General features: G+C 48.1%; 1 non-coding gene and 1 pseudogene across 1 annotated transcript; one reads left to right on the top strand and one right to left on the bottom strand.

Moving 5' to 3' along the window:
* Nucleotides 1-4,814: 4,814 nt before the first annotated feature.
* trnal-uag (transfer RNA leucine (anticodon UAG)) lies at nt 4,815-4,897 on the bottom strand. Its single transcript has one exon. It is a non-coding gene; the product is annotated as a tRNA-Leu (tRNA).
* A 70-nt stretch (nt 4,898-4,967) lies between these two features.
* Nucleotides 4,968-5,356, top strand: LOC137363830 (histone H2AX-like; annotated as a pseudogene).
* Nucleotides 5,357-6,124: the final 768 nt, after the last annotated feature.

Genomic DNA, 6,124 nt, shown 5'->3' with positions numbered 1-6,124 from the left:
ATTAACAGTGGCGCAGTGGTTAGCACCGCAGCCTCACAGCTCCAGGGACCCGGGTTGGATTCAGGGTACTGCCTGTGTGGAGTTTGCAAGTTCTCCCTGTGTCTGCGTGGGTTTTCTCCGGGTGCTCCGGTTTCCTCCCACAAGCCAAAAGACTTGCAGGTTGATAGGTAAATTGGCCATTATAAATTGTCACTAGTATAGGTAGGTGGTAGGGAAATATAGGGACAGGTGGGGATGTTTGGTAGGAATATGGGATTAGTGTAGGATTGGTATAAATGGGTGGTTGATGTTCGGCACAGACTCGGTGGGCCGAAGGGCCTGTTTCAGTGCTGTATCTCTAATCTAATCTAATCCAATCTAAAATATACTTTATTCATAAAAATCTGTAAAAAAAAAATACATTGCAAAACAGTTCCAAAAAGCAAACAATGCAACGAGTGCAAAGGAGATCAGTTTCCTTCAATACAGGAGTGAGTTGCCTCACAACCCTTCCATTTCATTGTCATGCCATGTACATTTTACAGCAAACCAAATATTTTCTGGCTACAGTTCGAGGGGTTTCCCATGGATCCAGCTCCTCAGTCCAGCTTGGTGGGGGGACCTTACACAGTGGTCTTTCCACATTGAGCCTTTGCTGCGGCTGCCCCAAGCTTCAGTGCGTCCCTCAGCACGTAGTCCTGGACCTTGGAATGTCTGCAACATTCGGTCATGGACAACTCTTTGCACTGGAAGACCAGCAAGTTTCGGGCAGACCAAAGGGCGTCTTTCAACGAATTGATAGTCCTCCAGCAGCAGTTGATGTTTATCTCGGTGTGCATCCCTGGGAACAGTCCATAGAGCACAGACTCCTGTGCTACAGAGCTGCTTGGGATGAACCTCGACAAACACCACTGCATCTCTTCCACACCTGCTTTGCAAAGACACATTCCAGAAAGAGGTGGGCAACGTCTCTTTTCCACCACAGCCACCTCGAGGGCCGCGTGTGGATGGGGTGAGACTTCGGGTGTGCAGGAAGGATCTGACGGGGAGGGCTCTTCTCATCATCAGCCAGGCTACATCTTGGTGCTTGTTTGAAAGTTCTGGTGATGAGGCATTCTGCCAAATGACTTTGGACTTCTGCTCAGTGGACCATCCGACAGGATCCACCATCTCCTTTTCCCGTAGGGCCTTGAGGATATTCCGTGCAGACCACTGCCTGATGGATTGGTGGTCAAAGGTGTTTTTCCACAGAAACCTTTCCATGAAGGATAGGTGGTACGGCACAGTCCAACTGGATGGAGCATTCCGCGGCAATATGACCAGGCCCATCCTTTGCAACACCGGGGACAGATAGAACCTCAGCACGGAGTGACACTTGAAGTTTGCAAACTGGGGATCGACACACAGCTTGATGCAGCCGCACACAAAGGTAGCCATAAGGATGAAGGCGACGTTGGGTACATTTTTCCCGCCCTTATCCAGAGGTTCGAACATCGTGTCCCTCCGGACTCGGACCATTTTGGATCCCCAGATGAAGCGGAAAATGGCTCAGGTGATTGCCACAGCGCAGGAATGCGGTTTGGGCCAGACCTGCACCACGTACAGCAATGTGAGCGCCTCGCACCTGATGACCAGATTCTTACCCATAATAGAGAGAGATCGCTGCTCTCACATGCTCAGCTTATGTTGTACCCTGGCAACTCGCTACTTCCAGGTTTTGGTGCACGTCCCAGCCCTTCCAAACCATATCCCCAGCACCTTCAGGTAGTCTGACCTAACGGTGAAGGGGACAAAGGATCGGTCAGCCGAGTTCCCAAAGAACATGGCCTCATTGGAACATTGGCTCCCAAGGCCAGTTCGAGCTGGTCGCAGATGCTCATCAGTCGGCGCACAGACAGTGGATCCGAGCATAAAACGGCGACATCATCCATGTACAGGGAGGTTTTAACCTGAGTGCCTTCACTGCCTGGGATTGTCACCCCTCTGATGCTCGCATTCTTCCTAATAGACTCAGCAAAGGGTTCAATACTGCAAACAAACAAGACAGGGGAGAGAGGACAGCCCTGTCTGACTCCAGATTGGATCGGGAAACTTTCTGATTCCCACCCATTGATTGAGACTGCACTACTGATGTTTGTGTAGAGTAGTTTGATCCAATTGCAGATTCCTTCCCCAAACCCTATTTTGGAATGCACATCCATCATGTAAGTGTGCGATATCCTGTCAAAAGCCTTCTCCTGGTCCAGGCTGATGAGGCAGGTGTCCACCCTCCTGTCCCGTACAAAGGTGATCATATCCCTGAGTAGCGCAATGCTATCAGAGATTGTCCTGCCTGGTATAGTATAGGTCTGATCAGGGTGAATCACCAACTCCAGAGCAGACTTGAATCGACTGGCTATGACTTTTGACAGAATCTTGTAGTCAGCATTAAGCAGAAATTGGGCCACCAATTTCTGATTTCTGTCCTCTCCCCCTTCCGCTTGTCGATGAGGGTGATGATGCCTTTCCTCATGGATTCTAACATGCTGCCAGCCTGGAGCATACTCTTGTTTACTGCCAGACATGTTGATTCTTGCATCAAATCAGTGCACAATAAAAGAGACAGATTCCGTAAGGCTCCTTGTTATGCAGGCCACCCGGACCTGGCTGAGAATGGCAGAGTGAGAGCAGGGAGGGGAGGAGACAAGAGTGAAGATTAAACAGAGAGTTCGATGGAGGAGACACCCAGAGTGACAGACAGAGAGAGAACGGCCCCTCATCTTTCAGCTCCACCTCCAGTTTCCTCCGGGCTGCCAATTTCAAACCCTTTATTAACAGTAGAACCGAAACCCAGCTCTCCACACAAACCCTTCCAGACTCGGCCTTCATAGTCAAGGCTTTCCAGAAAGCCGGAGCTTTTAAATATGGTCCCGATGCAATTAACACTCAGTAATATTCCCACCAAAACACAGTCCATTCTATACTAAGAAACCTCCTCAGTAACATCACCATTTCCTCACACATCCGCTTCCAGCAGTTTACAGCACCTGACTGCAGCTGCTTGGGGAATCTCCTGTGTTAAGATTGGAGTTGGAAAGCGGCCTTTACCCGGCAGTGTTATTGTCTCACACTGAATCTGCTGGACATCCTGTTCTCTTTATTGTGAGAGAGAAAGCACGGATTTAGGAAATGTTCATTTGAAATGATCTCTATTGAGAACGATCCCGGCCGTGGGACAGGTATTCCAGTGCAAAGAGCTGTCCATGACCGAGTGTTGCAGACTGGCACATTGCAACATCCAAGACTATGTGCTGTGGGACGGCATTAAAGCTTGGGGAAGCCACCATGGAGACTCAATGGGGAAAGGCTGCAGTCTAAGGCCCTAGTAGGCCATAGTACAGTGAGGGGCTGGAACCCGTGTAAAACCCCTCGGGCTGTTTGCACCAGAGAATGTTTGATGGGTAATGTAGATACTGTAAATATAACCTGTGCAGGCAGGGATAGTGAGATACCTCATGTACATTATTGAAAGAAACTGATCTGTATTGTACCTTATGTAATATTAAATTTGAACTGCTTTGCAATGTAATTGCACAAATTATATGAATAAAATACATATTGTGCAAAAGAAAGCAGCTTTCCTGTCAACACACATCTTGTCTCAGGGCACAACTTTCCTGTGATCTTGTCATACCCAACTTCGCTCCATATCTTCTGACACACACACTTTACAGTCTGTCATTTCCAAAAACAAGCATTCTAAAATCAAAAGATCTTTTGTTTATTGCTCCTTTCTTTTAATTTCTCCTCTATTCTTCTCAATCACTCCCTTCAACATTCCTATTCAGATCAAGGTGGAATGTGAATAGTGTCACAACTCACCTGACACTAATATTACCCTTCTTTTCTCTTGTCTCATTCAATGGGAAAGTTTTATTCACCAGTCTGTTGCTGTTTTACACTCTTGCCATACCATCTGAATTCTGTGCTTTCATGGCCTTACATCTCTTTTCCTCTTCTGGATGATTTGTTTGCTTCAGTTCCATTCAACCAGGCTGGACCACAGGGAAGCTCAGAACCTTTGCCTTGGACGGGTCCACGTTGATCCATTACATTCAGAATCACCTCCTTGAAATAACTCCATAGTACAACTACAGTAACCACACAGCATCTGCTTCAAACACTCCTCCACATTTTATCTGTTCTGACTGTCAACACCTCCAGCTCTTTTGTTTAAGTGGAACCCATCAGGTGTGTATAGGCTCCTTCGATTCTGAAAGCTGTAGCACTGGTTCAGGGAATTCAGCCCTGTTTCTCTGCTCGAAAGGATCAGCCATGCTTGATCTGCCTCGTATTTTGCTTTTATTGCAACGTTACAAGACCTCCAATCCTCTGGCACCACACCTGTATCCAGTGAGGGATTGGAAAATGATGGTCAGACCTTCCACTATTTCTTCCCTGGCTTCTTTCAACAGCCTGAGGTACATTTCATCTGGTCCTGATGATTTATCCACATTCAAGAATGCTCATCCCATTAAGACTTCCTCTCTCCTTAAGTTATCACGTCCAATACTTCACACTCCTCCTCCTTGATAACAATATCTGCATCACCCTCTCATTCGGGCAAACAGGAAAGTATTCATTAAGGATATTGACAACATCTTCCACCCCGATACAAAGGTTACATTTTTGATCTTTTAAGTGCCCTGCTGTTTGCTTCGTTGCCTCTTCCTTTAATGTTTTGTTGCAACATATTTGGGTCCATGGTTATTTTGTTTGTCCATGTTCTTTCCTGCTTTCTCTCTTTGCTCTTCACCGCTGCTCCCAAACGCCTCCAGTTCAGTCAAAACGCAAGGTGTCAGAAGTGGGAATCGAACCCACGCCTCCAGTGGAGACTGCGACCTAAATGCAGCGCCTTAGACCGCCCGGCCATACTGACTACTTGCGATGTACTATCAATGCTAAGGAAATTATTCATTCTTTGTGAAAGTATTTGTGAGATTGTGGAAATGTCTGGAAGAGGAAAGACCGGCGGGAAAGCTCGGGCCAAGGCCAAGTCTTGCTCCTCCCGGGCTGGACTGCAGTTCCCGGTGGGCCGTGTTCACAGGCTCCTGAGAAAGGGTAACTATGCTGAGCGTGTGGGTGCCAGAGCCCCGGTCTATCTGGCTGCTGTGCTCGAGTATCTGACCGCTGAAATCCTCGAACTCGCCGGTAACGCGGCCCGGGACAACAAGAAGACCCGCATCATCCCCAGACACCTGCAGCTGGCCGTCCGCAACGACGAGAGCTCAACAAGCTGCTGGGAGGGGTGACTATCGCTCAGGGCGGGGTGCTGCCTAATATCCAGGCCGTGCTGTTGCCCAAGAAAACCAGCGCTCAGAGCTCCCAGAAAAAGTAAAGCGGCCAAAATGTCATCAAATAAACCAAAGGCTCTTTTCAGAGCCACCCACAGTCTCTGTGAAAGGGCTGGTTACTGTCAGGAGGGAATCAGTGATGGAGTTATTGTAACAGTGGATTGACCTGTTTCACATCTGTCCAGGTGTGTTTTCAGTTCCCTCTCTGGATTTCGCTCTGTTTCTCTGCTCACACATCTCCCCCTCCAGTTAAGTGAAGAAGTGAACTACAGGGTGTAGAATCAACAATTTAATAAATCCCGCTGCCTTCGATTTGATAAATCCCGAGATTATCCCGGTACATTAACGGGAACTGGTTCGGAGCTGATGAATTAATTTAATAATGGAAGTGTCCGGGTTAATTCTCTGTTTTTGATTTGGACAGTTTGAATTGTGTTTTTTTTTCTCTCCGAAGATCTGAGCGCCGCTTCTCAATGAGAATCTGCTCCCAGAACAGAGTAAATGCAGGAAGAAAGAGGCCGTTCTCGGGCTGTGTGTTTCTCTCCTAACCTGATCTGTTTCGACCGCACTGTTCCCAGAGGACGGAATCAGTGAGAGTTGTGCACACACAGGAGCTGAGTGTACTGCAGCGCTTTAAAAAGTACCTTCTCCCCGGCCCTCCCTCTTCTCCGGACACAAAGTTGTTTGTTCCCCCGGCGACGGGATAGAGTCGGGGATTCTCTCCCCGCAGTGTCAGTGGCTGCAGCCCCGGGGAACTGGCGGTTTCCGTCAGAGTGACCGAGCTACCTTACAGGACTCTTCCCCTGAATTTG

This window comes from Heterodontus francisci, unplaced genomic scaffold (genome assembly GCF_036365525.1).
Source record: "Heterodontus francisci isolate sHetFra1 unplaced genomic scaffold, sHetFra1.hap1 HAP1_SCAFFOLD_221, whole genome shotgun sequence".
Classification (NCBI taxonomy): domain Eukaryota; kingdom Metazoa; phylum Chordata; class Chondrichthyes; order Heterodontiformes; family Heterodontidae; genus Heterodontus; species Heterodontus francisci.
Note: the sequence above shows the minus strand (reverse complement) of the source record. Positions and strands in the feature narration are given on the sequence as shown.